Below are 26,180 nucleotides of genomic sequence, written 5' to 3' on the forward strand. Positions count from 1 at the left end.
TTCTGTGTGTTGTGTAACTGTCTGTATCAGATCCAGTGTGTGTGGGCGTCTGTAAAAGTGTGAACAAATTATGATCAGTGTTATTTCCTGATAGTTGCTGGTTGAAAATACAATCTATACAGGACCATCTAATCAGCAGGTTTACATGGGCAGGAGTTTCAGCTTTCCATGGTAACTTCACCATGAGGTAAAATGGTGAAAGCTGCAATATGTAACTTTTTGGGCGACCCTAAAACATATTCACATAGAAATGGGAGTTATAGATCTGTCATTCTCATTGAAAGCAACTCTAAGAAGCAATAGATTTGTTCTATGGGCGCTATGTCTATGCTTCCCATTCTTACATTCGGTTTTGTACACCAGCTTCAAACAGCTGAAAATATTTTTGGTTAGTGAAAATATATTTCACAGCAGTTTATATGGTACAATGATTCTCTACACTATACTTGCTTGTTTTGTCACACAAACTAAAATTAGGCGAACTATTAGAATTGTAGCAACCAGAAAATGGGAGCTATTTCTGCATATTGCAGACCACTCCCAACATTCATGCTTAAGAAAAAAATGGTGTTTCTAAAAATCTATTTTTGCACATTTTTATGGAAGTCTATTGCAGTAAGGTATTTCATTGTTACCCAGAAATTATTTGATGGGCCTCTAAAAAACAAACATACAAACTGACGAGTACAAGAATCAATATGATTGTGATGCATGACCCACTCTGCCTAGGACCTCTAACTGCTGTAGCATGCAGTGATGGAAGAGAGTAATATCTCCATTCTAATCATCCTGGTTTCAAAGCTTCACAGCTTAAAGTCCAATCAGGTGTTCAGATTCCAGTACTAATGATTCCTACTTAGCAATGGCTATCATAAACACACAAATAAAAAAAAGATCATCAAGGACAATAACCACCCAAGCCACTACCTGTTCACCCCGCTTCCATCCAGAAGGTGAGGTCAGTACAGCTGCATTGAAGCTGGAACAGAGAGATTGAAAAACAGCTTCTATCTTAAGGCCATCAGATTGTTAAACAGCCACAACTAGCACAGAGAGGTGGCTGCTTACCTACAGACTTGATATCATATTATTGGCCACTTTAAATGGAACACTAGTCACTTTAAATAATGCCACTTTAAGAATGTTTACATATCTTGCATTACTCATCTCATATGTATGTCGTGTCTTTGACTATGCCAGATTAATTGCTATGACATGCTATTCTATAAAATAATTTCTCCGTAATTAATATTACCTGATTGAACTAATCATATAAATGTTAATTAACTAGAGAGGGACACCACGAAAGAATATTTATAGAGCTGTTATCTTTCGAATAAACTCTTAAAGATTTAGTAAGATTTTACATCCATAACAGTCACATTAATCGTAATTTTATTCAGTCTGATCTGAAAGTTGTAAATCCTTGATTATCTGCAAGAATCCTGGCTAACAAGTTGAATCAGCAATACAAAATTGGGTTTAATTATTTATTTACTAAATACCTAACTAATAACACAGAATCACACATATACAATTAAATCATAACTTGATCACAAATTACGTCATACAGAAAACGTCCCTAGCGGGCGGAATAGATATGACAGCTTGTTACACAAAGGGAAGGGGCTGAGTCCTAGTGAAAGAGCGGGAGACTGGAACATAGGCGAGCTGTGCTATCGTAAATACAGTATCTTATGCATTCTAAATTACCGCCCATTCGAAAAGGAAAATGCAATAAATATTTACTCTGAGCTGCGCTTCAGTAGGTTGGTGGTAGATGGACCGTGTCGCCAACCCGAGTCCTCTGAAGAATGTCTCTGGTAGTCACGGGATACCCGGACTGTCCTTCCTAACCTGCGTTTAGCTGTTGCTAACTCAACGGCTAGGAGATATCACTTCTGTAGTGAATACGAGTTCAAAGTTCATACCATTCACAATCAAAGTCCATGCTGATGTTGGCTTAGTTCTGTAGTTATTATCTGAACCATTCTGACACCGGACCGTCATCCTAGTGTACCCGGAACAGGAAGTTATATTCTTGTCAATGGCTTTTATAGTGGAGGGAGAGTGGAGGGTGTAGTGGAGGGTGTGTCTGAAAAGTTTATAACCCATGCCTCTTCACAGGGGCGGGCCACTGTGAGCAGAGGAACACTTATGAAAGTCCAGATCTCTCATTTGGAAGCTAAAATTATATTTCACCTCTTCACAAATAATGTCATATTCAAACATTTGAATTAAACAACAATTCCATGTGAATCCGATACCTCTGACGTTTAGACTTTCCACAGTAGAGTTTGTCATTCTATCATTGATGAGAATGTGTCAGAGGGCAACCGAACTGACATAATATACCTGCATATGTTCAGTTGTTCGGATTACCAGAATATAGTTCATTTCCCCCCACTTCTGATGTTCCCAGAACCTCTATGTTAACCAAGGGGTTTTCTTATGTCCACATCAGTTATACACTGCTCAAAAAAATAAAGGGAACACTTAAACAACACAATGTAACTCCAAGTCAATCACACTTCTGTGAAATCAAACTGTCCACTTAGGAAGCAACACTGATTGACAATAAATTTCACATGCTGTTGTGCAAATGGAATAGACAAAAGGTGGAAATTATAGGCAATTAGCAAGACACCCCCAAAAAAGGAGTGATTCTGCAAGTGGTGACCAAAGACCACTTATCAGTTCCTATGCTTCCTGGCTGATGTTTTGGTCACTTTTGAATGCTGGCGGTGCTCTCACTCTAGTGGTAGCATGAGGCGGAGTCTACAACCCACACAAGTGGCTCAGGTAGTGCAGTTCATCCAGGATGGCACATCAATGCGAACTGTGGCAAAAAGGTTTGCTGTGTCTGTCAGCGTAGTGTCCAGAGCATGCAGGCGCTACCAGGAGACAGGCCAGTACATCAGGAGACGTGGAGGAGGCCGTAGGAGGGCAACAACCTAGCAGCAGGACCGCTACCTCCGCCTTTGTGCAAGGAGGTGCACTGCCAGCGCCCTGCAAAATGACCTCCAGCAGGCCACAAATGTGCATGGGGTACGTGATGGGGTGATGGGGTACGTGTAGCGCTCCCTGTCCATCCCCTGCTTGTCAATCATCACCATGTTGAAGTTATTATGGGAGATCTGGAGCAGTAACCTAGACAACAGACATCAACACTTCCATCAGGTCAAGGCTGAACACACAATGGTCAGTCTGAAGAATGCTGTGAAAATTAGTTGTAGGTTTGTTATGAATGATGGTGGTGTGTGTGTGTATGTGTGCGCGCACCTGAGTTGTAGGGCCAGCCCTGGAGGGATAAGTCTGTAGTGGATACGGCCGATCTGTGCTGGGTAAATCCCCACCAGCTCAATCACTGTCACATGCCTGAGGTCCAGACCACACTGGGCATGCTGGAACATGCATATGCATATGCATATGCACACACACACACACACACACACACATTAATATCGTAAACACACAAATAACATTGTACACACACTAGCACAGAACATGAAAATGCACACATAGACATTTCACTGAATCTATCACATGGACAGTTAGGGGCGAGGTTGGAATGACTCACAGCATATGACAAGAGTCACGTCTTTCGTGACACTTTTAAAGGTCAGGCCTTTTAAAGGCCGCCGCCCTTTAATAGCTTTTTATGGCAGAGAATCCTCCAAACTGCCTGAATTTACAGAGAGCACTGGCCTTTTTTACTCTGCGCCATGACATTTTCTGTTTAGCAGGAACTGTGGCACTACACACCCCATCAGCACAACCACTTCAAACACACACATTCTGCTGCGGCACTCAATAAGCAGAATTTTACCTACTCTCCCACCCAGTCTCTCCTTTCTCCCTCCCTCCCTCCCTCCCTCCCTCCCTCCCTCCCTCCATCTATCCCTCCATCCCTCCCTCCCTCCCCCTCTGTCCTCCTTCCCTCTCTCCCTTCCTCTCCATCTATCCCTCCATCCCTCCCTCTCCCTCCATCCCTCTCGCTCTGTCCTCCTTCCCTCTCTCCCTCCATCCCTCTCTCCCTCACTTGTAGGTCAGTCATCTGGAACCTGTAGTAATGATTGGCAGCAGTGGGAGCAGAGATGATGAGGAGGCGTCGTTTCTCATAGAACTGGTCCAGCAGACCTGAGGCCGTACGCACCCCCACGTTGATGTTCATAGCTGTGACATGACATAATAAAACACTATATACCATTGCATCATATCATCATATTTTATGAACGTAAATTATGTTATTTTTTGAAACAGTTGAATTGCAATTGCCAATAAATATATATATATATTTATTTCATTGCTGTTTTACTCTGTACTGGTCTTGTTGCTAGAAACATTGTTAGCCAATTACCCAGAGTGTATAAGAAGTGCTATGTGGAGTGTCACTATATTACACAATACAATAGAAGTATAAAACACCTATATTAGACATTATAAACTGGGTGGTTCAAGTCGTGAATGCTGATTGGCTGACAGCCGTGGTATATTTAAGCAATAAGGCATGAGGGGGTGTGGTATATGGTAACCAGTTTCTGATAACAACAAGGCACCTCAGGGGTTTGTGATATATGGCCAATATACCATGGCTAAGGGCTGTATACAGGCACTCCGTGTTGCGTCGTGCTTAAGAACAGCCCTTAGCCGTGGTACACTGGCCATATATCACAAACCCCTGAGGTGCCTTATTGCTATTATAAACTGGTTACCAATGTAATTAGAGCAATAAAAATAACTGTTTTGTCCCACCCGTGGTATACAGTCTGATATAACACGGCTGTCAGCCAATCAGCAATCAGGGCTTGAACCACCCAGTATATTACAGGCCATATACCACGGGTATGACAAAACATAATTTTTTTACTGCTCTAATTATGTTGGTAACCAGTTTATAACAGCAATAAGGCACCTCGGGGGTTTGTGGTATATGGCCAATATACCACGGCTAAGGGCTGTATCCAGGCACTCCTCGTTGCATCGTGCTTAAGAACAGCCCTTAGCCGTGGTATATTGGTCATATACCACACCCCCTTGGGCCTTATTGCTTAAATAACCCACATGAGTATGTGTCACAGACAGTGCTGGTCGATTTCAGAGCAGTCGGTATTGATCCTCTGGATCTCTGTGATCGATCGACAGCCCACCCTGGCCGAGGGAGACATGCCCATTTTCACCTCCAGTGAACCCCTCAGCACCCCTAACCACCGCTTCACTACTGCTAAACACAACATGGTGGATGTGTCATGTACGTTTGTGTGGTGTGTGTGTGTGTGTGTGTGTGTGCACAGACACGTACCTGCACAGTTGGTTTCCGTGCCAGACCAGGTGAGACCGTACTGGCACACCCTCGCAGCGCTGCCCTGCAGCTCATACCCTCCTGTACACTTGAACTCACAGGTTGCTCCATAGTTATTACCATCGCTATCACACTTCATAAAACCGTTGTCTGGGGGGGGGGGTCATGGGGCTGCAGCGACGCACTGGTGGCACAAAACAGATTCAGAAAGCCACTTTCACAGGAAAAATGTGTAAGTTATGTGATTGTTCCTTCAAATGTTGTCAGAACATTGCCCCAGTAAATTTCAAACTGGCCCTAATGTTGGGGGGTCACCTCGTACTCTGACAGAGAAGCGGCAGCTGCCCTTATTCCCTGCGCGGTCGTAGACGGTGTAGGACATCTTATGGAGACCCTCAGGGAAGTGTCCAGGAGGCTTCCCTTTCAATATAACACTGTAAAAAGCCTCAGTCAAATACTATACTGTGTCAATAGTGCTGAAGCCTAACTAAAGATTTACCCTACTATTACTGCTGCTACTACTACTATTCATTTGGCAATTAAACCTTTTTTACCTCCTGAGAGTCAGATGGATACTATTGTTATGTCTCTGCGTGCAGTTTGAAGGAAGTTGCTAACTTCCGCTGTGTTGCGCTAACACTAGTTAGCAATGGCACATGAAACTATCTTCAGACTGCACGCAGGGCATACAAATGGCATCCATGAGCTTATCTGACTCTGGGTAAGTAGAACAAGGGCTTAATTGCCAAAATCTCACAATATTCCTTTAATACTACATGTTAAAGGAAGGGGTTAAGGGTCAGGGGTCAGAGGTCAGACTGACTTGGTGAGGATGCCGTCAGCCGTGTCCTTGCCCTCTGGTGTGTCCCAGGTCACCCTGGCTGTGAGCCTGCTCGGCTCTGCTGTCTTCTCCTTCAGGTTAGGACACTTTATTACTGGGACGTCAACATCTACCAGAGAGAGGGGGGAGGGGGAAAGGGAGAAGTAGAGAGAGGGGGAAGTAGAGGAGAAGAGGAGATGTCGGGAGACAGAGACAGGAGAGAAACAGGAAGAGAGAAAAATAAAAAGGAAAACTGTTATCCAGAGGGATCCCCCTGTTCTGTTCCGCGATGTCGTGTCCTGTCTATGTAACAGGGCTGAATCTAGACTAGAGAAGCTATTGTCACCGCAGACCAGGAGAATCAATGTCATTTCACTAGAGCAGAAAGCACTCTACTCCATCACAGCTATGTGTGTCAGTGTGTGTGGGGGTGTATGTGTGTGTGTTACACAACCTGTTCTTCTAAATCACTCAAAAAGTCAACATCTGACTTTCTTGGACAAAAGAACATGCAATATGATGTATTGTCTTGAACGTCAGTGATCATTTTTGCGTCTCAGGCTTAGCCACAAACACACACACACACACACACAATTCAGCCATGCTTATAATTACATAAACACAGTCATTGAACATCTACTTTCCTGTGAGATTGCTAGTTGTCTGCTGGGTGTAATTTGCTGGTGGGGATGAGGAGGGAGGAATCTGAATCTCACCATATCCATCGTCAGTAATGAAGACAAGCTACAGTGAACAATGTCTCCACAACCTCATTAACAAATCACACACCACCTTAATTAAAATGTGTTAGCATACGAGATGCTACTCCAGTTGTTCTGAGACTGGGTCATAGTTCATAGTGTGTCATGCTTGAGCTAGCAGCACAGGCTTATGGTTACTCACCCTTACACTGTGTGTGTGTGTGTGTGTGTGTGTGTGTGTGTGTGTGTGTGTGTGTTTGACTTAGGTCTTAGATCTTCATTAAACTATATTACAGCCTCTTTCCCACAGAGCAGTAAGTCATTAAGTCAGTCAGGATTCAGAGTGAATGTGATTTATCATTTAATTGATCCCATATTCTAGAGAGCAGCCTATATGCAGCTGTTAAACTGTGTGGGGGTTGGAATTAGGATGTGGCTAAATTCAATGTGCTTTTGACGTGGAAAACTCAAAAATAATCACATAGCTACAAACACACACACACACCACAAACACACTGTACATCTGTAAATGCACGCACGCACACACGAACACACACACACTCTCTGACTCACCCACACAGACGCTCTCTCCTGAGGTCCAGGTCTTGTGGTACTGGCAGGTGACAGTATTGGGCCCCTTCAGACTGTATCCAGGGGAGCAGAAGAACTCACAGCGGGAGTTAAGGTAGGAGCCGTCTGAACACGTATAGCCCCCGTTCGCAGGCATCTGCAGCTTAGGACACCGGATCTCTGACAGAGAAACAAAAATGAATAGTCCATACATGTCTGATTGTCAGGTAGATGGTCAGGTAGCTGGACACAAACCTCTATTTTTAGTGTTGAGGTGTGTGTCCAGTGATGTTGTGTCTTGCCAGTAGTACAGGTGTGTGTGTGTGTGTGTGTGTGGTGGTCTCACCCCTGCAGGCGTAGTTCCCTGACCAGTGTTTGCTGGCCATACACACCACCTCTGCGTGTCCATGCTGCATCTCGTAACCCCTCTTACAGCGGATCTTACAGCGCGATCCCATCACGTTACCATAGTATTCCCCGCCAGGACTCCGACAGCTCACATCGCCGTGCTTCACCTTGATGGGGGCACACCAAGTGATCCCTAAAAACAGGGGTGGGAAGGGAGTAAGAGGGAGAATTACAGTGCATTCGGAAGTATTCAGACCACTTGACTTCTTCCACATTTTGCTACGTTACAGCCTTATTCTAAAATGGATTAAATAAATGTTTTTCCTCATTAATCTACACACAATACCCCATGATGACAAAGCGAAACAGGTTTTAGACATTTTTACACATTTATAAAAGAAATTCAAACAGAAATACTTTATTGACATAGGTATTCAGACCCTTTGCTATGAGACTCGAAATTGAGCTCAGGTGCATCCTGTTTCCATTGATCATCCTTGAGATGTTTCTACAATTGATTGGAGGCCACCTGTGGTAAATTCAATTGATTGGAAATGATTTGAAAAGGCACACACCTGACTATATAAGGTCCCACGGTGGACAGTGCATGTCAGAGCAAAAACCAAGCCATGAGGTTGAAATAATTGTCCGTAGAGCTCCGAGACAGGATTGTGTCGAGTTCTGCAGCATTGAAGGTCCCCAAGAACACAGTGGCCTCCATCATTCTTAAATAGAAGAAGTTTGGAACCACCAAGACTCTTCCTAGAGCTGGCAAGCCCGGCCAGACTAAGCAATCGGGGGGAAAGGGCCTTGGTCGGAGAGGTGACCAAGAACCCAATGGTCACTCTGACAGAGCATCAGAGTTCCTCTGTGGAGATGGGAGAATCTTCCAGAAGGACATCAATCTCTGTGGGACTCAACCAATCAAGCCTTTATGGTAGAGTGGCCAGACTGAAGCCATTTTTCAGTAAAAGGCACATGACAGCCTGCTTGATTTTTGCCAAAAGGCACCTAAAGGACTCAGACCATGAGAAACAAGATTCTCTGGTCTGATGAAACCAAGATTTAACTATTTCGCCTGAATACCAAGCGTCACGTCTGGAGGAAACCTGGCACCATCCCTATGGTGAAGCATGGTGGTGGCAGCATCATGCTGCGGTGACTAGTCAGGATCGAGGGAAGGACTTCAGGCTGGGGCGAAGGTTCAACTTCCAACAGGACAATGACCCTAAACTCACAGCCAACACAAAGCAGGAGTGGCTTCAGGACAAGTCTCTGAATGTCCTTGTGTGGCCCAGCCAGAGCCTGGACTTGAACCCAATCGAACATCTCTGGAGAGGCCTGAAAATAGCTGTGCATTGACGCTCCCCATCCAACCTGACAGACCCAATATAATAATAATAATAATAATAATAATAATAATAAGACTTGAGGCTGTAATCGTTGCCAAAGGTGCTTCAACAAAGTAAAGCGTCTGAATACTTATGTAAATGTGATATTTCAGTTTTTTATTTTGAATACATTTGCAAAAATGTCTAAAAATCTGTTTTTACTTTGTTATTGTGGGGTATTGTGTGTAGAATGATGAGGGGAAAAAACTATTTAATCCAGTTTAGAATAAGGCTGAAACGTAACAAAATGTGGAAAAAGTCAAGCAGTCTGAATACTTTCCGAATGCACTGTATACCATTCATATAAAAGAGTGAAATAAAACCTACTGGTTCAGCTATCCATCCATAGAAAATATAAATATTATTTTTGCATCAATGTAAATAAACTAGGGTTGTGTGGACATCCATGTTTTCTTACCTTACACACAGACTCTCTTAATTTTAGAGATAGCAAGCACTGACTTACCCATAGCAACATACATAACCTATACCCACTGACCACAGGACAGTGTTTACAGCATAGACTAGAGAGGTAAAAGCTGCAGTGCTAGTGTTCACCCACCAATCAATCACCACAGGTAGATAGACAGATACAATGGGTTTATCACTTACCATAGTCCACACTGACATAATAAGAAATGTAGCCAGGAAGTGCCGTGGGGCCAAATGGATTACCAGGACGTGTAATAATCGTGAGGGATAAAGATTTGTCAGAAAACTAAAGTTGCCTAATCTTTCCTCTGCCAGTTGGACCACTCTATCCATCCCTCAAACGCTTGTGTAAAGATTCCTTTAGAGAATGTGAAGTTTGAGGGGACACCAGGTTCGTATTCCAGGGAAATAAAATCTGCAATGCATTTCACGCTGGCTCGGAACACACACACACACACACTAAATGCATGCTCTTCAACCGATCGCTGCCTGCACCTGCCCGCCTGTCCAACATCACTACTCTGGACGGCTCTGACTTAGAATATGTGGACAACTACAAATACCTAGGTGTCTGGTTAGACTGTAAACTCTCCTTCCAGACTCACATCAAGCATCTCCAATCCAAAGTTAAATCTAGAATCGGCTTCCTATTCCGCAACAAAGCATCCTTCACTCATGCTGCCAAACATACCCTTGTAAAACTGACCATCCTACCAATCCTCAACTTTGGTGATGTCATTTACAAAATAGCCTCCAAAACCCTACTCAATAAATTGGATGCAGTCTATCACAGTGCCATCCGTTTTGTCACCAAAGCCCCATATACTACCCACCACTGCGACCTGTACGCTCTCGTTGGCTGGCCCTCGCTTCACACTCGTCGCCAAACCCACTGGCTCCAGGTCATCTACAAGACCCTGCTAGGTAAAGTCCCCCCTTATCTCAGCTCGCTGGTCACCATAGCAACGCCCACCCGTAGCAAACTCTCCAGCAGGTATATCTCTCTGGTCACCCCCAAAACCAATTCTTCCTTTGGCCGCCTCTCCTTCCAGTTCTCTGCTGCCAATGACTCGAACGAACTACAAAAATCTCTGAAACTGGAAACACTTATCTCCCTCACTAGCTTTAAGCACCAGCTTTCAGAGCAGCTCATAGATTACTGCACCTGTACATAGCCCATCTATAATTTAGCCCAAACAACTACCTCTTTACCTACTGTATTTATTTATTTTGCTCCTTTGCACCCCATTATTTCTATCTCTACTTTGCACCTTCTTCCACTGCAAACCAACCATTCCAGTGTTTTTTTTACTTGCTATATTGTATTTACTTCGCCACCATGGCCTTTTTATATTTTTATTTATTTATATATATATTTTGTTTGCCTTCACCTCCCTTATCTCACCTCACTTGCTCATATTGTATATAGACTTATTTTTCACTGTATTATTGACTGTATGTTTGTTTTACTCCATGTGTAACTATGTGTTGTATGTGTCGAACTGCTTTGCTTTATCTTGGCCAGGTCGCAATTGTAAATGAGAACGTGTTCTCAACTAGCTTACCTGGTTAAATAAAGGTGGGAAAAAAAAAAAAAAACGTCCTTGTACGCACACATACACACTCTCAAACACACACTCTCTCAAACACACACTCTCTCAAACACACACTCTCTCAAACACACACTCTCTCAAACACACACTCTCTCAAACACACACTAGCCCAGGCTAATCTCCAGCTGGACAGGAGCTGGTGTGTGTTTGTGTTGGCTATATCTCCTGAGTAAGAGAACACAAAACTATATTCGCATCTCTACAGAGGAGAAAGAGATTGGTTTGGCCTAGAGGGTAAGGTTCCATGTCCAACTGACCTCAATGAGAAGCTGGAAGTTAGTTTGACATAATTATGTCAGTTTGTAAAACACAGTGAACGGATGCAGAATATCGGCATCTTGTGGAAAGAAAATGAACCCAAGTGAAGACATCACATTGCTCGGCTATTCCCTCATGTTTTTAAAAAGTTATTGCTTTGCGTTTCAGAGACCCTTCAACCCTAAACTCTCCTGCATGTTGAAAGCGAGTGTGGAAAAGTGTGAGAGCATGTGGCAGCAGAGCTTGATCAAAGCATTCACCTCCATTTCTACGAGCATACGTGTCTTCATCATCTCCATAGACATAGTAGGCCGACCCTGGGAAAAGGGAGAAGAAAGCAGCTAGTCACCAGGCAAGGAGAGAGCAAGGCTGTGTTCAGGATGAGAGTAGGGCTGCATTCAAAGGGTTTAGCAACATTTCAAAACATGACGTAGGCCTCATCTTTGAGCAAGAGTTTGGGTTGGATTTTACTGGTGTTTTGCAAGAGGGAATTATTAAATCAAGGCTATCACTGTTGGAAAACATTGCTGAGCTATTCCTCCAAAGAGAACCCCAGAGGTTGGACCATACGAGAGATCTCTTGAAAAGGGGTGACAGGTAGCCTTGTGGTTAGAGTGTTGGGCCAGTAACTGAAAGGTTGCTGGATCAAATCCCTGAGCTGACAAGGTACAAATCTGTTGTTCTGCCCCTGAACAAGGCAGTTAACCCACTGTTCCCTGGTAGGCTGTTGTAAATAAGAATTTGTTCTTAACTGACTTGCCTAGTTAAATAAAGGTTACACAACACACACACAGAGAAGATAAACCCCATGGGAGCCTTTCTCCCCAGCAGGTTTCCTCTTAATGGAACTTTGCTCTAAAACCAGTGGTGCAATAGCCACCTCACACTGGGTTCACATTCAGTAAGCATGAATGTGACCCAGGGTGTTGTTGTGCGGTCACCAACATACTTAATGTGATATTGGTTTCCTCTTCTTCTTGGTCACTGATATGAGAGAGATAGAAAGATGACAGCAAAGAATGGCCTTCAATTGCTTTTACCTGTCAAGTTCTTTGATAATAGTTGTCAAAAGGAAAGAAGATAAGAGTATTGGGACATCACTTGTCAAGCAGACAATGCTTCGCTGTCACAGCAAAATTACTGCATGATCCAGAACTTTCTGCTTCAAAATTATACATAACCATTCAATGGAAAATAAAGGAAGAGTGACATGAGGGAGAGAGAATGGGTGATAGAAGAGTGAGGAGATGGGGGAGAGAGAATGGGTGATAGAAGAGTGAGGAGATGGGGGAGAGAGAATGGGTGATAGAAGAGTGAGGAGATGGGGGGAGAAAGAATGGGTGATAGAAGAGTGAGGAGATGGGGGGAGAAAGAATGGGTGATAGAAGAGTGAGGAGATGGGGGGAGAAAGAATGGGTAAGGGGAGTGACCAGCTGAGGACGTCATGGACCCCAGCCCAGTATGAATCTGTCCCCTGTTCTGAATCCTTGAGGGACACAACAGACAGAGAAGAGTTTCACTCCTGCTACAGCCACAAGTTCTCCGCCCTATGGGTGTACACGTCAGCCACATGTCCATCAATGGCTGTCTGATATTCTAATTACATTCTGTCACTGAGACGTGAGTGTCGGACTTTCCTCTCCTCAACGTGGCTTTTCTGTCAAACGAACACGACCTGTCTGGAACAGAAATCACAAGGGTTTGATGTTCCTCAAGGGGGAATTCTTTCACCGCTGCGGTCTGAGGAGAAGCTAGATGACTGCTGCAGTGCACCCTTCCTTACTTTGTGCCTCCAGCTCTGTCAACACACACACACACACACACAGCAGTTTTAGCAGTCAGATCACACTGCTATTGAGGACATCCTCACACAGACTTTGATCCGATTTAGCTGGCTGAGGGGAAATCTCAAGCTTGCAGACAATTCACTGCCTACAGTGAGGTTGTATAATATGACCTTACATAGTACAAGCACCCCACACCATGGAGATACACATCTCTACTGGGCTTGGTTATGGAGCCATAACAACAGATAATAGAGTCAAGCTAACACAAACATAGGCCTTCATTACTGTCTCTACCGAGACTGTTCTACATATTGCTATCCTGCTTCAATAATGAAAGTTCTGTTTGGAAAACCTAATTTCCTAGTTTGTTTTTCCGTAATAAATAGACTCCTACATGGGCGGTACTGACATACGCCATACCAGCAGAGCCAGCACAGAGCCTATGGCAGGGGATATTTCCCCAGATACAGAGCTCCACATGCACATCCTTAGAGACAGCCAGGTAGACTGACACTCACATCCCATCCAGGGAACTGCAGCAGAGGGCCTAACACATTATTATAGACTGTCAATCTCTCTCTCTCTCCCTCCCGAAGGGATCTCACAAGATCTTACAATAAAGCTGACTCCAGAACAGCCAGGAGTAAAATAACACTTTGATTGACTTGAAGCTATCTCATCCACATCATCAACACGAGCCAGCCTTGAATGCAAGCTGATATGCTGAAAGGTTGACAGTATAAAGGTTCCTTCTATTACTTATTTCCCATTTGGTTAACATAAGTGAGTGAATACAGGCTAGATCCTGATCATACAAGATCAAAGAAAGAGACAACTTACATCCACTCCAAATGGTATGTCTCTCAGATGGCATCTCGACCTTAGCGCTCTCTTTCTTTCTCTCTCTCTCTCCTCTCTTATTTTTTCTTCTTCTCTCACAGTGAAAACGGTGGAAAGACGTCAGAGAGAACAGAGTGTTGATACAATAGAGAGAGAGAGAGAGAGAGAGAGGCTCTACTGTCAAGCTCAGAGAACAACAGGACCATAGGGAACACAAACGGAGGTTCCAATCAGATCAATAATGTAGAAACATGCCAGGAGGGGAACTGAATAGATAGTACAGACAGCCTCTGTTGTTTTATCTGGGAACAAGGCAACAGTAAACACGGGCCAATTAGTAACAATTATCCAAACGTATGTTGTGTGGATTAATGAGAGAGAAAAAACATATATACTGTATATGCTTGTTCAATGTTTGGTGGGGGACAAACAGTCCCTCACTGTAGCTCAAACGGGACAGGAGACACCAAAAGTATGTGGACACGTGCTCGTCGAACATCTCATTGGGCATTAATATGGAGTTGGTCCCCCCTTTGCTGCTATAACAGCCTCCACTCTTCTGGTAAGGCTTTCCACTAGATGTTGGAACATTGCTGCGGGGACTTGCTTACATTCAGCCACAAGAGCATTAGTGATGTCAGGCATTGATGTTGGGTAACTAGGCCTGGCTCGCAGTCAGCTTTCCAATTCATTCCAAAGGTGTTTTGATGGGGTTGAGGTCAGGGCTCTGTGCAGGCCACTCAAGTTCTTCCACACCGATCTCAACAAACCATTTACGTATGGACCTCGCTCTGTGCACTGGAGCATTGTCATTCTGAAACAGGAAAGGGCCTTCCCCAAACTGTTGCCACAAAGTTGGAAGCACTGAATCAACTAGAAAGTAATTGTATGCTGTAGAGTTAAGATTTCCCTTCACTGAAACTAAAGAAAACATCCCCAGACCATTATACCGCCTCCACCAAACTTTACAGTTGGCACTATGCATTCGGGCAGGTAGCGTTCTCCTGGCATCCGCCAAACCCAGATTCTGGGACTGCCAGATGGTGAAGCGTGATTCATCCCTCCAGAGAACGAGTTTCCACTGCTCCAGAGTCGAATGGTGGTGAGCTTTACACCACTCTAGCAGACGCTTGGCATTGCGCATGGTGATCTTAGGCTTGTGTGCGGCTGCTCGGCTATGGAAAACCATTTCATGAAGCTCCCGACGAACAGTTATTGTGCTGACGTTGCTTCCAGGGGCAGTTTGGAACTCGGTAGTGATGCAACCGAGGACAGATTATTTTTACGCGCTACGTGCTTCAGCACTTGGTGGTCCCGTTCTGTGAGCTTGTGTGGCCTACCACTTTGCAGCTGAGCCGTTGTTGCTCCTAGATGTTTACACTTCACAATAACAGCACTTACAGTTGATCAAGGCTGTTGATGAACTGACTTGTTGGAAAGGTGCCATCCTATGACGGTGCCACATTGAAAGTCACTGAGCTCTTCAGTACGGGCCATTCCACTACCAATGTTTGTCTATAGAGATTGCATAGCTGTGTGCTCGATATTATACACCTGTCAGCAACGGGTGTCCACTCATTTTAAGGGGTGGCCACATACTTGGAATTTCAGTTGATTACTATAGCAACCCCTTGGGCCAATCAGTGTGTCACGTTCTGATCCTAGTTCTTTTGTTATTTCTTTGTTTTAGTGTGGTCAGGGCGTGAGTTGGGTGGGTTGTCTATGTTAGTTTTTCTATGATTTTCTATTTCTGTGTTTGGCCTGATATGGTTCAAAATCAGAGGCAGCTGTCAATCGTTGTCCCTGATTGAGAACCATATTTAGGTAGCCTGTTTTCTATTGTGTTTTGTGGGTGGTTATTTTCAGTCTTTGTGTGTCTGCATCAGATAGAACTGTTTCGGTTGTTTCTTTGTTGTTTTGTTATTCAGTGTTCAGTTTTGATTATTATTAAATATCATGAACACTTACCACGCTGCACCTTGGTCCTCACCTTCTTCCACCGACGACAGCCGTTACACAGTGTAAACGTCATATCTCTATGGCAAGACGCATCATTCAATCAAGTTTTGTCAAAATCGGGCCAGTGGTGTCTGAGGTATCGCGTTTGATTAACGTACGTACTATCATACATGCAAACGGACGGAAACAGATCCATAACCGCCCCCACCCCAATCAGAAACACATAGACTGAAGACAGCGGAATGGTTCTACCATCTCTTTCTCTCTGCCTATGTGCACCTGTTCCTCAACCAGTGGCGTGTATTCATGGATGCTAAGAGAAACCAGGCTTCCCCAGTAAAGTTTACCAAGAAAAAAACATTCAAAATATGAGTTTCAGAAATGTCTTTCAATTCGCAAGAGGCTGAATATATCTCAACGGAGAAAGCATCCAAGCGAACAAAATTGCGCCCCTCTGTGTCAGTATGTGTAGCGTATCTGATGCTGTCTGATCAAAATGAGTATGACATTGTTGCCGCCTGTAGCATTGAATGCAAGGGAAGCCAGCGAGCATTTGGCCTCCCTTGATAAAAAAAGTATAAAATAATAGTCAATCAACTTTGAGCTAAACTGAGTGAGCTTAGCTTTGAAAAAAAGTGTCAAGGAAAATGCTTCACACCAATCACATCACATCAAAAGCCAAAGGTGGAATTGGAATTGAAAAATGTAATTGTTGCATCATCTCGTTGTGTCGTTGTCCTCGGGTGGCTAGCTAGTTAGCTAAAATTGTCCCTTTCCTAAATTAGTCCTGGATGGAGATAGGGATTTGGACTTGTGGTTTTTACTTAATTCTCTGTACTGGCCAATGATTATAATGGCGATTCTGATCCAACCATAAATTCATACATTGTGCCTCTGGCCTGACAGGATGGAAGTTCAACATGTAGCTAGTAGGCTAATGTTAATTAGTTGGGTCATCGTTACCAATAAAAGGAAGTTAGGCTAGTAAGCAAGAACTTTAGCCAGGTAGTGTAGGACAACAAAAACTAAAAGTGTGTACTGTATGACAGAGTCATAGAACGTTTAGGCAACATGAAAGAGAGGAGGATGGCATTGGCATTTTTCAACAAGTAGGGTGAGTCAACATGTTTTTCTTTCTACTTTCATGCACTCACACACACACAAACACGCAGAAAATGGAAAGGCACATCATATTTAGCATATGTTGATTGGACTAAATCCTTATTGGTATCTTTTAGATGAATCTTTAAGGTGATTAGATGATGTAGAAATGTTGAAGTTGAAATGACGCTGGAATAGTTGAAGCAGCTATTGTTTTCTTTGCGACTTGTGGTAACTCTCCATGGTTCTAAATCAATAGTTGTCTAGAAGTCTGAAAATGTTGGAAACATTAACTTGATTGACCATGCTGTAGGTCATGTAACTGTTTGTTCCATGCAATATGTTTTGTGGACTTCACCGGATTTCATGTTGCTCTGGTTTTGTGATGAAACAAATGTGTGGTTGAATTTATCATGCCACTGTGTCTTCTTATTGTCTCAGCGTTAGGCCTATACAGTGCCTTGGGAAAGTATTCAGACCCCTTGACTTTTTCCACATTTTGTTAGGTTACAGCCTAATTCTAAAAAAAAAAATTCTACACACAATACCCCATAATGAGAACACAAAAACAGGATTTTTGACATTTTGACTAATTTATATACAATAAAAAAACATGGGTATGACGCTACAAGCTTGGCACACCTGTATTTGGGGAGTTTCTCCCATTCTTCTCTGCAGATCCTCTCAAGCTCAGCCAGGTTGGATGCGGAGCGTTGCGCACAGCTATATAATAAAGTAATAAGGTATTTCTGTTTTTAATACATTTGCAAAAATGTCTAAAACCTGTTTTTGTTTAGTCATTATGTGGTATTGTGTGTAGATTTCTGAGTATTTTTATTTATTTAATTTAATCCATTTTAGAATAAGGCTGTAATGTAACAAAATGTGAAAAAAGTCAAGGGGTCTGAATACTTTCTTGAAGGCACTGTATATCATTGTCACAAGGCATATGAACTAACAGGTTAAAGAACAAACTATGCAATTATCACAACACAAAATCGAGGTTGTAAAATGGATTTTCCCCCCTGGCTTGACTTCCCTGGTGGTTTTACACACACCGCTACTGTCCTCAATCAACCCCTCTATCTCCTTCTCTTTCTCTCTCTAACATCACATGCTCACCGACACCTTTCTTATTGCATCAATCACTCACTCTCTCACTGTCATGCACTCTCTTTCTCTCTCTCTCTCTCTCTTTCATCATGCACAATGTGAAGAACCAATACTTCTGCCATTTCAGTAGTATTAAAGGCGTTGCATGGTCAATCTCAATTGGCTGTACAGCATTTACGGTGATAAGGCCTCTGCAAAAGTCAGGGCATTCATACTTCTTGCGCTGAGCAGTTGAGCTGAGCTGTTGTGAAGGATGTTGTCGAGGAAGTGAGTTTGTGTTTATATAGGACCTCCCGCCCCCACCTACCGTCAACCAATCATGTCAATGCTGAGCTATACGGAGTCCTCCACATCGTTACAAAATCTGGGAGACACACGGTGATGCGATACAGACATCTATTTGGCCTCTGAATGCCCCCAGAGGCTGCACAATTGCATTACACCCTCCACATGGATCAAGCACAAAGCATAAATTGGCTTTCAGTAAACTGTCTGGCTTAGAGATTTCCCTAGGTTACATCACACTTTGTTATAACTAGTTATTGGGGGAAAACCGATACAGTTACATATCGCAATATTATTCTGTATGATATTATTTCACACTTTGACTCCAAGTATCGATTAGCATATAATTATTTTTTGCTAGTTAGTGTTAGGTAGTGCTATTTGTCTCTCTTGTCGTGATGTGTGTTTTGTCCTACATATTTTTTTTAAATCCCAGCCCCCATCCCGCAGGAGGCCTTTTGCCTTTTGGTAGGCCATCATTGTAAATAGTAATTGGATCTTAACTGACTTGCCTAGTTAAATAAAGATTAAATAAAAAATAAAAAAATGTTTGGAACATCAAATCGCAATAAATCACAGTATTGAATCGCAATACATCTAGAATCTTAAGAATCGCGATACATATTGTATCGGCACCTAAGAGACCCAACCATCAAACACTTCCCTTGCCAGTTGCCACCCACCTTCATATAATGCCCAGGAGGTAACATCAACACTCAGCCTGTCTCTCAGTATAGACACCTCAATGTACTGTACACTACCATAGGAAAGAGAGGGTGACAAATAAAGACTAGAAAAACCCAAACCATCCCTCCTCCCCTTCTCAACCCCCTTTAACACACACATATGCTGCCACATAAACAAAGAGTCTAACTAACAACCCTTAAACCAACACCCCTGTTAAATCAACGCCCCATTAACACCACACACACACCAGTGACATCTGTTTCAGCTATCTGAGTCCGTTTGACTAGCTGTGTTTACCCTGCCAGTGTAAATCTACAGTAATTCCAGTGGCGCTTGTATGTACTTGTTCCAGCCTGTGGATCAGACAGAAGTGGTGAGCTGCGCCACCACTGAACAAGACATTTCAATCTCCAACACAACACCCTCACACACTCAATCTCTCTCTCTCTCTCCATTTGACAAACCGCTATCTTTGGTATGGGCATCCATTGCATATATACGCCATGACACACATACACTAGAAATGGGGGCAGAAATAGATATAGTTACATGTTGGGATGTTATTTTTGATGATATATCGTATCGTTTGGACAATATCACAATACTATTGTTGCGGTCTGCGGTCTGTGCTGTATCTGCACTAAAAGTCAAGTATATCTTCTTATCAGCACTTTTATTTCCATGACTGATCAAAACTCGTTTTCTCATGGCTCTCCCTTGTCCCTCTGCAACAGACAGATGCTCTCTTGTCCTTCTGCAGCAGACATATGTTGAACAATATGTAGTGCTGAACGATTAGTACTTTTTGAGGTCGGTTCGGTTTCAGTTCGATTATTAAAAAATAATCACAGTTTTCATTTAGATTATTATATATATATTTTTTACATTAAATGCATTATGAATCAATGACATTAAAATTATTTTAGACATTTTTAATGGAAAATCCAAATAAAAAAAATTGTGAACATTCAATTGACCAAACATTGAACATATTCCAATGTCTCTGTCTGGTCCACATTGGGTAGACATCAACAAAAAAATAGGAAATTACTATGAAATATTTAAATATTTCAGTTGTGTATATTGCTTCGTTTTTAGTTGATGACTTTATTATTTTTCATTCCTTAAAGTCATCATCTGATCTCTGTGTCACGGTTGTGTATAGAGACGGCCAAGGCGCAGCGTGCTCTGAGTTCCACATCTTTCTTTTTTTGTGAAATTTACAAAACAAAAGGAAACAAACAACGAACCGTAACATAGGAGGTGCTACATGCACTAACTCAAAAACAAGATCCCACAAAACACAGTGGGGAAATGGCTGCCTACATATGATCCCCAATCAGAGACAAAGATTGGAGGCCTGATGCGTGGCACCGGACTGGTGACACGCACTTCAGGGCGACTGCGGGGAGGAGGCACAGGACTTACTGGACTAGGGAGGCGCACTGGAGGGAAAGTGCGAGGAGCAGGCACAGAACATACCGGACTAGGGACGCACTTCAGGGAAAGTGCGAGGAGGAGGCACAGGACGTACTGGGCTGTGGAGGCGCACTGGAGACCTGGTGTGTAGAGCTGGCACAGATGGTGCCGGGAACTATGACACACTCCGCACGGTGAGTGCGGGCAGCTAGCACAGGACGTACTGGGCTGTGGAGGCGCACTGGAGACCTGGTGCGCAGAACCGGCACACATGGTACTGGACAAATGACATGCTCCTTGGGACAAGTATGGGGAGCTGGCACAGGTGGCATCGGAAGGCTAACACGCTCATCAGGACGAATGCAGTGCATACTACGCCAAACCAACAGCTCTCTTCACTCTCCTCCAATTTATCCAACAACTCCTCGATGGTCTCTAACTCACCCCTCCGTTCACTCTCCTCCAATTTATCCAAAAACTCTGACGGTTTCTGACTCACCCCTCAACTTCGCCGACCACCCCTTGTGTCCCCCAAAAGAATTTGGGGGCTGCTTCTTGGGCTTGCGTCGTGGCCGCAAACCCCGGCGTTGTCGCTGTCCTTCCTTCACTGCTTGCGTCTGCTTCCATGGAAGGCTTTCGTCTCCTGCCATTATCTCTTCCCAAGTCCAGGATGTCCTTACCTCCTGGATATCCTCCCAGGCCCAGGATACCCTCTCCTCCTGTGCATGCTGCTTGGTCCGTGAGTGGTGGGATCTTCTGTCACGGTTGTGTGTAGAGATGGACCAAGGCGCAGCGTGCTCCGAGTTCCACATCTTTATTATTTTGTGAAACTTACAAAACAAAAGGAAACAAACAACGAAACGTAACATAAGCGGTGCTACATGCACTAACTCAAAAACAAGATCCCACAAAACACAGTGGGGAAATGGCTGCCTAAATATGATCCCCAATCAGAGACAACGATATACAGCTGCCTCTGATCGGGAAACATACCAGGCCAACATAGACATACAATAACCTAGATAACCCACCCTAGTCACACCCCGACCTCACCAACATAGAGAATAAAAGGCTCTCTATGGTCAGGGCATGACACTCTGCTCAGGCATTAGCAGCCAGACAACATTCTCTGTGCTTCCCACACTGTACTGTCTTAGTCAGAGCTGTTTGACACGCTGCAGAGCTGTCTGACAAAATCATTTTACTACTTCTTTAATAAGATAAGGCACACTTTCACAAACTGTCTCTATCCCTCTCTCTCATTGTTGTGTTGTGTATATTCCTCTGTCATGCGGTCTATGCGGCCTGTGTGTATCTAGCCTAACGTAAAAGTGTATCCATCTCCATCCTAGACGGAAAAAAACAGGTGCAATGGATTATGGTCATTGTAGTTAATTACCACGTTTCTGTGTCGATCAAGGTTCGTAGAAAATAGTAAAAATAAAGAAAAACCCTAGAATGAGTAGGTGTTCTAAAACTTTTGACTGGTAGTGTATATGTATTTCCCCAAAAATATATGGGGGATTGAAAGTGATACAGACAATTACATTGATGGGAGCTAAAAATCTATCTGCAATATTAAAGCTGATCTACCCCCTAAAAAAAGTGTGCAAGGCAGTATTACATTTGTCACTGTCTGTCCATGTGTCACTGTCTATCACCTACATGTTTTATCTCACCTGTGTGCACCTACGTTGTAAACTTTCATTCATAGGCTAGGTTGTAGCAACCTCATGATGGGTATAGGGCAAATTAGAGTATCATATAGTAGCCTAAACCTATCAATGATACATTGAGCTGGGTGAATGGAATATGAATGACAGTCATCCAATATGCTGTAATAGAAATAAGGCCATGGTCATGGGAAAAAAATCATCCTCTGTCATGTTAAACAGCACCGATGTCACGCCCTGACCTTAGAGATAATTTTTATGTCCCTATTTTGGTTGGTCAGGGCGTGAGTTGGGGTGGGCATTCTATGTTTTTGCTCTATGTTTTCTATTTCTATGTGTTTGGCCGGGTGTGGTTCTCAATCAGAGGCAGCTGTCTATCGTTGTCTCTGATTGAGAACCATACTTAGGTAGCCTTTTCCCACCTGTGTTTTGTGGGTAGTTGTTTTCTGTTTTGTGTTGCTGCACCTTACAGGACTGTTTTGTTTTCGTTTCACTCTCTTTGTTATTTTGTTTAGTGTTTCTGTTCTAATAAAAATAACATGAACACTTGCCACGCTGCGCTTTGGTCCGATGACTACTCTTCCTCCGAAGACGAATATCGTTACAACCGACCACCACTGACGTTGGTAATTAGTGGTTAACACCAAAAACACACCAAAACAAAAATCACAAAGAATTAACACCAAAAAATAAAATAAATTGGTTAATCACTCAGCACTAACAATATGTTTGGAACATCTAATTGCAATAAAATCCCAGTATCGAATCGCAATACATATAGAATTGTGAGAATAGCAATACATATGGTATTGGCACCTAAGTATTGTGATAATATCGTATCGCGAAGTCCCTGGCAATTCCCAGCCATAGTGTACACCCATGCACACAAACTCTTATCTGGTCCCATCCTGTCTTTGAACTTATCTCAGCTTCTCATTACTCCCCAGTAAATGTTTCACCGCAGGCTACTGTCCCTGCCCTGTTTGCACTTGTCTATCTGAAAGATGTGTGTGTGTGTGTGTCTGTGCACCCTGCACGCATGGTGTAATCTTCCTAAGATGAAAGAACACTAAATGGCATCACATCCATCAATCAGCATATAACAACAATAATGAGCTCCATCCCATCATGGCATAGGGTCAGTAGTTAATCAGTGGTATGCTATGGACTGTCGACGGTTTGATTCCATCTGATACATGGTCCTCCTGTCACCCTCGTCTATATGGCAGCCCCCCGCACCTCTCTGATTCAGAGGGGATGGGTTCAGACAGTTCAGTTGAATGCATTTAGTTGTACAACTGACTAGGTATCCCCCTTTCCTTTCCTTTACCCTCCGGAGACCCTGCAGTCTTACTCTTATCAAACAAAAACATCTAGCATGTTTCAGAGACTGACTGCAAATATCTGAAGGGTTCTGTGTGCAGCCAGCTATAAAACAAAAGGAGGGAGTCCGAGCAAATGTGCGCTTAGTCCGAACACAGGAGCCCCTGTGTGGCTTGTGACTGCCCCGTCTTCCAGGAGCTATGGGCTCTGATTGTAGGGCACTGAAGCTCCAAATATTGTCACACTGGCCTCGAATGTATTTGGGAAATGTTGACTGGAGAGGTGGAATTATCTAGGCTACTGGATCTAAGAACTTCAACGTGATTCGCTTCTGTTGGGTGACAGAAATCACAGGCCGTTATAGGCTGACCACACCGCTCACGTTGCTTGCGTGTAAGCGTTGTAAAATAAATGTAGAAATCTATGTAATTCAATTATTGCACCCACACTGCTCGCACGCGTCAACGAGCGTCTACGTTGCCAAGGGCTAAAATAGAAGTCCTTTCTATTTCTGACGCAGATCGTGCTGAAAGTCCTGCCTCTCCCATCTCATTGGTTTATAGAAGCAGGTACCCACGTGCCATCTCCTCATTGGTTATACCCACGTGGGTGATTGAAAGACGAACTGTGTTGCCGGTCAGTGTAGTAATACTATGAAAGTTTAGATGCCAATCACCATATAAGTTCAAATATGAAAAAGCCTGGAAGGAGGAGACATGACTAGAAACAATTCGTTTGACCGTTTTATGTGTGGATTAATTGTCGGAGTAGAGGACTTTGTGCATTTCAGGTAAAATAACAACTCAATATTTATATCCCAGGACAAATTAGCTAGCAACAGCAAGCTAGCTAAATTGGACAAATTAGCTAGCAAGTGCAAGCTAACTAGCTAAATTGACATAAATGTTTAATGCTTTTCGACCTGTTCCCAAATTAATGTAATTGGTTCAGAGTTTGTTTTGATATTTTAACCTGCGTGTCGTTTGGTGTAGAGGGACAAAATAAATGTATGCATGGTGCACGCACACAGCCGGTTTGGGTTCCGTGTTACGCCTCGATCATACTGATAGTGACACACAAAATGTGATGCATTATCTGGATATGTATGCAACAAAAGTTCAACATTCAACTTCTGCTAACATTTCTGTCAAGCCGTCTACGAATACAATTTGAGCAAACGTTTGATAAATCGAATGTAATCACCACACAGAGCGCACTGCAACTGCCTCTGCAAAGCAATGCTGCAAGGCAAACAGCGTTCCATTGAAAATGAATGTACTTCTGGTGTACCAAAATGCAACTGAAAAAGAAAAGGAGAGCCGCACTCTCTAGCTCAGATGCAATAATTGAATAACCTAATAACCAACGTTTCGACAGACAAGCTGTCTTCATCAGGGTACCAAAAAACAAGGACACTGTCGGTGTGATCGAGGTGTTAGGTCACGACACTGTCGGTGTGATCGAGGCGTTAGGTCAATACTCCTAGGCACGTTTTATTCACAGATCTCCTCGGTAAAATAATGGACTGTTCAACTCATTATGGATATTGTAAAATAGTTACTTTGCATGGCAAAAGAACTTGAAGGATTTCGAATAATAAATGTTTATATAACCTGAGGCACGAAGGTAAACAAAGTCCCCGAGTAGAATGCTGGCTTTAGTGTTAATCCCTACACGTAAACAGAAATGTGGCTCACCAAACAATAGCAGTTGGATATAGCAGATAATTAATGCGCAATAAACTAACCAATTGCAACAACCGCTACCCAAGTCATTCAAATTCCAACGCAGTCATGCATGTCTAAAAACGTTTAGTTTGTACGGACCATGTCCGTTTGGACACTCGTGGGTTAACTAAATCCCTCTGATCCGTGGGATGGAACATATATGCCATTCCTTACCTTCATAGTCTAAACTGAAGCAGAACTGGACATACACGAACAGAGACGCTACCAGCCAGGTGTCCATATTCACGCACGGGACACCCTTCAACATCTTTGGAAAGTATAAGAACACTTCCATCACATTCAAACTTTCCAAAGACCCGCCTACTGCTCCAGAAACGAGAGGATTTTCCTCCGTCCGAATGGATCCTAATGGAATCTGGCCTGAGCCTCGTCACAGCTGAGTGAAGCAACACTGAACTATAGCCCCTGCAACCCATTCAAACAAATCATTAGAAAATAAAACAAAGTGACTCAGAATAGCTTACGCATTTAGGTCTAGTTGCCAGTGTTGCTGGGGCAGTAGCCTACATTCCCCAAGTTGAAAAAAAACTAAAAGCCCAACCTAATAAAAGCATCTCAAACACCTAAATGATACCTCAATGCTGGACATACAGTATACACAAGCACACATACACCCCACTGGGCACAGACATCATTTCAACATCCATTTGGTTGAGTTGTCAACTAATGTGAATTCAACGTGAAATCAACATTAAAAAATGCACCATGTCATTGGATTTAGGTGAAAAATTGGGTGAAAAAAAATAGGAAATTCCCTTAACTTAAGTTGATTACATTTTGCAAATCCAATCAGTTTCCCACGTTGATTCA

General features: G+C 43.2%; 1 pseudogene; it reads right to left on the bottom strand.

The window, feature by feature from the left end:
• Nucleotides 1-1,482: 1,482 nt before the first annotated feature.
• On the bottom strand, nucleotides 1,483-25,644 carry LOC129820787 (sushi-repeat-containing protein SRPX-like; annotated as a pseudogene).
• Nucleotides 25,645-26,180: the final 536 nt, after the last annotated feature.

This window comes from Salvelinus fontinalis, chromosome 23 (assembly GCF_029448725.1).
Source record: "Salvelinus fontinalis isolate EN_2023a chromosome 23, ASM2944872v1, whole genome shotgun sequence".
NCBI classification, from domain to species: Eukaryota; Metazoa; Chordata; class Actinopteri; order Salmoniformes; family Salmonidae; genus Salvelinus; species Salvelinus fontinalis.